Source organism: Quercus suber, unplaced genomic scaffold (assembly GCF_002906115.3).
Source record: "Quercus suber isolate HL8 unplaced genomic scaffold, Cork oak 2.0 scaffold_201, whole genome shotgun sequence".
Taxonomy (NCBI): domain Eukaryota; kingdom Viridiplantae; phylum Streptophyta; class Magnoliopsida; order Fagales; family Fagaceae; genus Quercus; species Quercus suber.
This window is the reverse complement of record NW_027069659.1, coordinates 914,063-921,924: the sequence shown is the minus strand read 5'-3', so window position 1 is coordinate 921,924 and position 7,862 is coordinate 914,063.

The following is a 7,862-nucleotide window of genomic DNA, read 5'->3' as shown; positions in this document are numbered from 1 at the left end:
AGAGTTGTGAAGAGCTTTTTAACTTAACCTTCGGAGGGTCTTTGGCCAGTGCCTCACCGGTACTCTCCTAAGGTTTTCTTGTTCTATGTTGTGCAGGTGTTGTCTCAAGTACGTGAGGACTGTGTGACTAACTGAAGATTTTTGGCATTATCAGTTGGCACCGTCTATGGGAAACGAAGCTAGGAAGTAAGCCATACCTAATGCTTCCGGGAAAAAAGTTGCATGGTACTTAGTCGTTCGATGACAACCACCATTAACCATCAGGGTGACGAACCACGTACCATGGCCCTTGAAAGACAGGTTCAAACTTTCGCAGCAGCAGTGGAATGCCTCACCAAGAAAAACGATGATGTAGAAGAGCAGTTGCGCCAAAAGAACGCGGGGCTTAACACTCAAGAGGAGGACCAGGAAGGCATTAGTGCTGAGCAAAGGTACCAAGATGGGCCGGAAGGTAGCAACGCCCTAAGCAGACCAGAGCGGCAGGACATAAGCCGTCCATCCACCATAGATACGGCTCCGCCTCACATAGTTGCAGAGATGCAGATGATGAAGGAATGGATGGACTTCATGATGAACGCCCTCAGGGGACGGGTGTCTAGCGACCTCGATGACTTGGTCCATTGAACTGATTTACCATTCACTGCATCCATCACTTCATTCCCTTTTCCACAGAAGTTCCGTATACTGCAGGTGGAGAGCTACGATGGATCTAAGGACCCCTTTGATCACCTGTAGTCTTTCAAGACCCTTATGCACCTGCAAGGAGTGGCAGACGAGATTATGTGCAGGGCCTTCCCCACTACGCTGAAGGGCCTCGCAAGGGTTTGGTTCAGCAGGTTGACGCCCAACTCCATTGGTACCTTTAAGGAGTTGAGCGCGCAGTTTGCCTTACACTTTATCGGGGGACACAAGTATAAGAAGTCCACTACATGCCTGATGAGTATTAAGCAATGGAAGGAGGAGATGTTGAGGTCTTACATAGCCCGCTTTAATAAGGAGGCACTCTCAATCGATGAAGCTGACGACAAGATACTTGTGGTCGCATTCACGAATGGGCTATGGAAGGGTAAGTTTCTGTTTTCTTTATACAAAAACGACCCAAAGACTATGTCGAATGTACTCTATAGGGCTACTAAGTACATGGACACGGAAGATGCATTGTTGGCTCGCGAAGAGAGGCCTAAGAAGAGAGAAAGATAGGAGGAACCACGACATGACAGGGGGTGAAAGATAGTGAGGACAGGAGATAGAAGGGAAGATAGACGCACTAAGCCTTCCATTGGAAGGTTCGTAAGCTTCACCCCATTGAACACCCCGATTGATCAAGTCTTGATGCAGATTAAGGATGAAGGAGCCCTGACGTTCCCTGGCAAGCTAAAGGGAGACCCTAGCAAGAGGTCCAGAGACAAGTACTGCCATTTCCATCGTGATTATGGTTATGACACATTTGACTGTTATGACACATTTGACTGCTATGAATTAAAGCAACAGATAGAAGCTTTTATCAAGTAAGGGAAGTTGCAAAGGTTCATAGGTAAGGAAAGGATGGACCAACCCCAAGAACCGCCTGCCCAGAAAGAAAATGAGCATCCTAGACCCTTACTAGGAGACATAAGGATGATTGTAGAGGGAACCACAACATCTGGTTCTTCCAAGAAGGCACGCAAAACCTACCTACAGATGGTTTAAAACGTCCAGTTGATGGGACTTGTCTCAAAGATAGCACAGGTCGACAACCCTGTCATTGGATTTACAGTGGAAGATGCTAGGCATCTCCACCACCCACACGACGATACACTCGTGGTTAGCATTCGGGTGGGGGACTACAACACCCACCGAGTCCTTGTGGATAATGAGAGCTCTACTGACATCCTCTATTACCTAGCATTCTAGGCAGATGAGGATTGATAGGGAACAGTTGATTCAAGTTAATGCGCCACTTGTCAGATTCGGAGGAACAAGGGTACACCCCCTAGGAGCAGCCACTTTGTTCGTAAAAGTCAGAGATCACCCACAAAAGATCACCAGGGATGTCATGTTCCTGGTTATAGACTGTTCATCCGCTTACAATGCCATATTAGGTCGTCCAACTTTGAATTCATGTAAGGTCGTAACTTCAACTTACCATTTAATGATTAAGTTCCCAATGGAGTATAGAGTAAGAGAGGTACGAGGGGATCGAGTAGCGGTGCGTGAATGCTACATTGCTATGCTAGAAATGGACAATCATTTGCAGACCATCTATATAGAAGTGCAGCGGATGGTGGTAGAACCAGTGGAAGGATTGGAATAAGTTCTCTTTGTTGACTTCAAGCTTGATCGGATTACCAAAATCGGCACTTTGGCTAGCTTGCCAGTTCAGCAAGCACTAATGACATTTCTAAGGGAAAACCAAGATGTGTTTGCCTGGAGTCATGAGGAAATGCTTAGAATTGATCCATCCATCATAGTCCACAGGTTAAACGTGTTGCCCTCTTTCTCTCCCGTTCACCAAAAAAAATGTGTGTTTGCCCAGAAGCGCGACAAGGCCATAACAGAAGAGGTTTGCAAATTACAGGAAGCAGACTTCATCCGAGAAGTGTACTACCATGACTGGCTGGCCAACGTGGCAATGGTCAAGAAAGCCAATGGAAAATGGAGGATGTGTGTGGACTTCACGGACCTAAATAGGGCCTACCTCAAGGACAGCTATCTTATCTGGGGGATTGACATCTTGGTGGACTCAACAGCAAGACACCAGCTGCTACGTTTCATGGACGCGTTTTCTGGTTACAACCAGATCAAGTTGGACGAGGCCGATAAAGAGAAGACTTCATTTGTCACCAGCCAGGGCCTTTTCTGTTACAAAGTGATGCCATTCAAGCTCAAGAATGCGGGTGCTACGTATTAAAGGCTGATGAACAAAACGTTTGCACTTTAGATTGGGAGGAATGTGAAGTTTACATGGATGGCATGTTGGTAAAGAGCATACAGGAGGATGACCACTTGAATGACCTCTAAGAGACCTTTGACACCCTTCGATCTTATAACATGAAACTGAATCCAAGCAAGTATGCATTTGGGGTGATAGCAAGAAAATTCCTGAGGTTCATGGTATCCCAAAGGGGTATTAAGGTCAACACGAATAAGATACAGGCTATAATGGAGTTAGCCCCGTCGAAGATCGTAAAGGAAGTACAAAGCGTGAACGGTAAGGTAGCTGCCCTAAATAGGTTCGTCTTAAGAGCAACGGATAAGTGCCTGCTTTTCTTTCGTACGTTAAAGAAATCATTTGAATGGACGACTGAGTGTCGGCAAGCTTTTGAGGACCTGAAGGCATATCTTTCTTCCCTGCCATTACTAAGCCTGTCAAAACCAGGGGAAACATTGTTCCTAAACCTAGCTGTCTCCCTCGTTGCTGTCAGTGTGGCCTTAGTTAGAGAGGAGAATGGGGTGTAGAAATTGGTATATTTCACAAGCCGAGCATTCCGAGGAGCGGAAAAGAGATACCCCCAATGGAAAAGCTCGCTTTCGCATTAGTAATTGCGGCCTAAAAGCTCAAGCCATACTTTCAGGCACATACTATGATGGTCCTAACATACAAGCCCCTTTGAAGAGGAATGAGCAGCCTTGAAGCCGCTGGATGGATGAGGCTATGGGGAATTGAGTTGAGCGAATTCGACATACAATACCAACCACATACGGCTATTAAGGGACAAGTTATTGCTGACTTCATCGCGGAATTCACTCTCGTGGAAGACCAAGGACAAGTTATTGCTGAATCAATCATTGAAATTTCACATTAGACTAAGGAATATCTCATAATTGATACCCATCCACATCACACATGTCTATGTTCAATAAATACCTTATTCATTTGTGTGACTGTACTTGATTAAAATGTGATGTACAAGCTCAAACATTTGTTGATCAAACCCAAAAAGATTTTTGAGTGTTTTAGTTGTTTTTGGAAAGTATTTTGATTTGATATCTCTAGAATCTATGGAACTTCGCCTTGGTGGCTATAGGGAAGGAAGAAGCCTCAACACAGATGCTTAGCATATATCATGATGTTCAACTTGTATCTGGTCAAGAAGTTGTCAACCATCAACAATGCTTGAGCCATATTCCTTATAGAGCTTCATGAGAACACCTATATTGACATTATTGCACACTTTTACTGTACATTTTTAGACCCTTTAAAACACAACCAGATTAATTTAGTTATTTAGCCAAGTGATTAACTTTGGTAAATTATGCAGATCTAGGTTAACACATATAAATCATATCATTGAACAATGCGGAAAATAAATAACACAATGATATGATAACTTAAGAAAATTAAATCGGTAAAAAACCTAGGGAGAATTTAACCTAGCTATCCTTAAGATAAAACAGATCCATTATAAAAGAATTGAGGTTTACACAATAGTGACTTAGACCACTAACATCCTATTGCTATCTTGAGTAGGAAACTTATTACCATGACCACGTCACAGCTCCAAGTCCACAGACTACTTCTTTCTTGGATTCATAGCAAGCATAAGTACTCCTACTTGTGTATCTTTAAGCTCTTTATGCAGCAACTGAATTGATCATCAAGTTCTTGACATAATTTTGATTTTTGATAATCCTAAGTATATGTGAACGCGAACACCTCGAGATCTCACAAGAGATTTACATACACAACATAAACAACTACTACAAAATGTGACTAGGGTTTTTCTTTTTATACTTAAGGCAAAACATAAAACCCTACACGTCAAACGGGCTTGGACTGAGTTGGAAAATTTTGTAGAAAAACAATCTGCATGAGCTTCGATTGATCAAGTCTAATTTTCGATCGATTGAGCCAGGCAGATTTACATAGTAAATCCTGCAGTTTACTCGATTCCAACTTTACATATAAACACATGTTGAGCAAATCTAAAACAAGATTAAACGTTTTGATCATGGTTTGCCAACAATGAAGTTCTAATACATTTAAACCTAAAGCCTTAAAACCCAACAAACTTCTCATTTGGCAATCCGTGACAAAATCATAAACTAGACAAAGTGCTCAAAGTTACAAAAATAGCCCATTACAAAAACATTGCCCAACAAAAATAATTCATCCTAACTACTATCTATCAGTTGCAAGTGTAGACAGCAGTATTATTGAATCAACTTGTATATTCCTGTAACACTTAACAAACATATAAAAACATGTGTGGAAAATATAAGTAAAACAAAATAAATTCTTGATTTCACATAATATAAACTACAAGACATATATCATGAATAATCTCATAAATATAAATCAATAGTCAATGTAGCACAATGTAAAACAAGAAACAGAAACAAACACATCATAGTATCTCCCCCTATCATAGACAACTCAAATAAAATAAAATACAACATGAGCCAAAAATATAAATACAAGATGAAGCACTTAGATACAATCTAACACTTCACAGCTCCAAAACAACAAAAAACTCCCCCTATCAACAAAATCTCCTATCTATATGTACTCCCCCTTTTTTTGATGAATTGCCAAAGGGCAATCACTCATCATCAAAAGGAGGTGGTGGAGATGACCGTCTAATGCTTGCCAAATCTGCTCTTAAGGCCTGAAGCTCGGTAAGCACGTTTACCAAAAGCTGACCATGAGTCGCCTGAATGGTCATGATAGTGTCTATGTCACAACAAATGCTAGAAACATCCGAAGCAGAAGGTGGAGGATCAGCAGCAACAATCGGATCAATGAATGCATTAGCAGCCGGATCACTTGTAGAAGGAGGAGGAGGTGCAACACCAGAGGACGGCTCAACTTTAGGGCATTTAAAGCTAGCTTGCATCTGAGCAGCCTTCTGCCTATGAAAGGTGGCACTTATAGGAGCTATAATATGAACAAACTCAGAAGCCGGAAAGTCATCTAATCCTAGATGTAATAAAATCTGATGAATAAAAAGGGGGAAAACAAACCATGAGTAGTAGAACTACTCCTATGAGCCTCAATTAAAGAACGAATGAAAAGATGAGGAAAACTCATAGAAACGTCGGTGACAAGAGCATACAAAGATACACATCTCTCTAAAGGAATAATATGCAAATGAGAGATGGGCCAGATCGAATGGCAAGAAATCTGAAAAAAGAGATAATGAATCTTGGTCAATACTTGAGAGGTGATTTGAGGATTAGAACCCCATTGGATAGAAGTCCCAGCAAGATATGACATGATGTCATCAAGGGTAGGAGACTCATCGTAAGGATAGATTGAATGCTAGACCATAGGCACCCCAAGAGCAGAGCCCACTACCGTAAGAGTAATGGTGTACTCTTCATCCCATATCCAACTTCTTACTAAAGTGTTGGAATCATAGGAGTGGACAGAGAGGTTCGAGTAGAACTCTTTGATCAAGGTAGCTGGAGTAGGATGATCAATATCCAACAGAGACAACTAGCCCCTACGCTCAAAGTTTCTCCTAATTTTTGGGTTAAGCTCATTTAAAACTACTTTCCTCTCAGCCCATATATTCCTACGAATGTTCAGCTTCTCATAAGTTTTTTAGTTTTTCTCACTAAGGAACCTTTTACTACCAAAAGATGGAGCAGATGAAGAGGTGGATGTCCTATAAGCTCTAGTCTTCCTAAACATGATGCTAAAGAGTAGAAAGGACAGACAGAAAAGAGACAAAAGACAAAAACAAAAGAAAAACCCAAGGGCAAACTGCATTAGACATAGTTAGAGCAAAAACAATTATAAAAAATAACAATCTATATGATGCATGAACATAATTAATACATGACGCATGCTCTAATGCAGTGAGAAAAGTTCAATTATACTTTAAAAATCACAATTTTGGCTTGAGCATAGAGTTTATATCAAAAACCCCAAATTTTGAAAACCCACTTTCCAAAATTGCAACAAAATGACCAATTAATCATTACACAAGATAGATAATGGAATATAATGACCAAAACAATCAATCAAACAAGCTAATTTCATCAATTTATGCTCAATTGAACAAAATCCCCAATTCGGGTAGTTCAAGCCCTAGAAAATTCATTTTTTCCAAATTCAACAAATTGATCAAATTAATCACCAAGGAACAGTTAACATCCCATAACAAAAACCCAATGATCAATTTTGAAAGAAATGATTGAAATCAACAAAAACTCCAATTTTCCTTAGGTTCAAAATTTACCCAAAATGTATGAAAAAATGCATGAAACATGAATATAATTGAAAAAGGAAGGGTAAAAGAGTCTTATCGGCCTTGGAAGACAAAAACCTTTGAAATTTTTTGAGAGAAAACAACAAAAGTTGGCTTCACTTGGATCGGTCAAAGAGAGAGAGCCAAAAAGTTTTTTGAAAAAGTTTGAATAGTGAAGAACACGTGAAGAAAACTTGTTTTTAAAAAAACTTTCTAAATGATTTTCAATTGATCGAAAAACATATTCGATTGATCAAAAATTAAATTTGATCAATTTAGCAACGATCGAGAATCGATCGAGCCAGGCAAATTCAAACCAATTTTTAATAACAATTTCGATTGATCAAGAAACAGGTTCGATCAATCGAAAATCTGGAATTTTTTTTAATGAAAAACAGAGCAATTTTATGCAGAAACTTCTCACAGCATAGTATTTTATGAATAGAATGCATGAATATGAGATGAAATGCTTTTCAAAAACACTTATATTGAACCCAGATCTCCAAAAAATAAGATTTTCAATCAATTTTTCCTTAAATCTCAAACTTCAAACACATTTTGTATTAGAATCAAGAAATTTTCAATCTTGGATGGTCACAACAAAATCACACATAATAACATGTACAAAGTTTAACAAAGAGTAACTTGTGTAGTGTGTGCAGCTAGCAAAAACTTAAGATACATGTG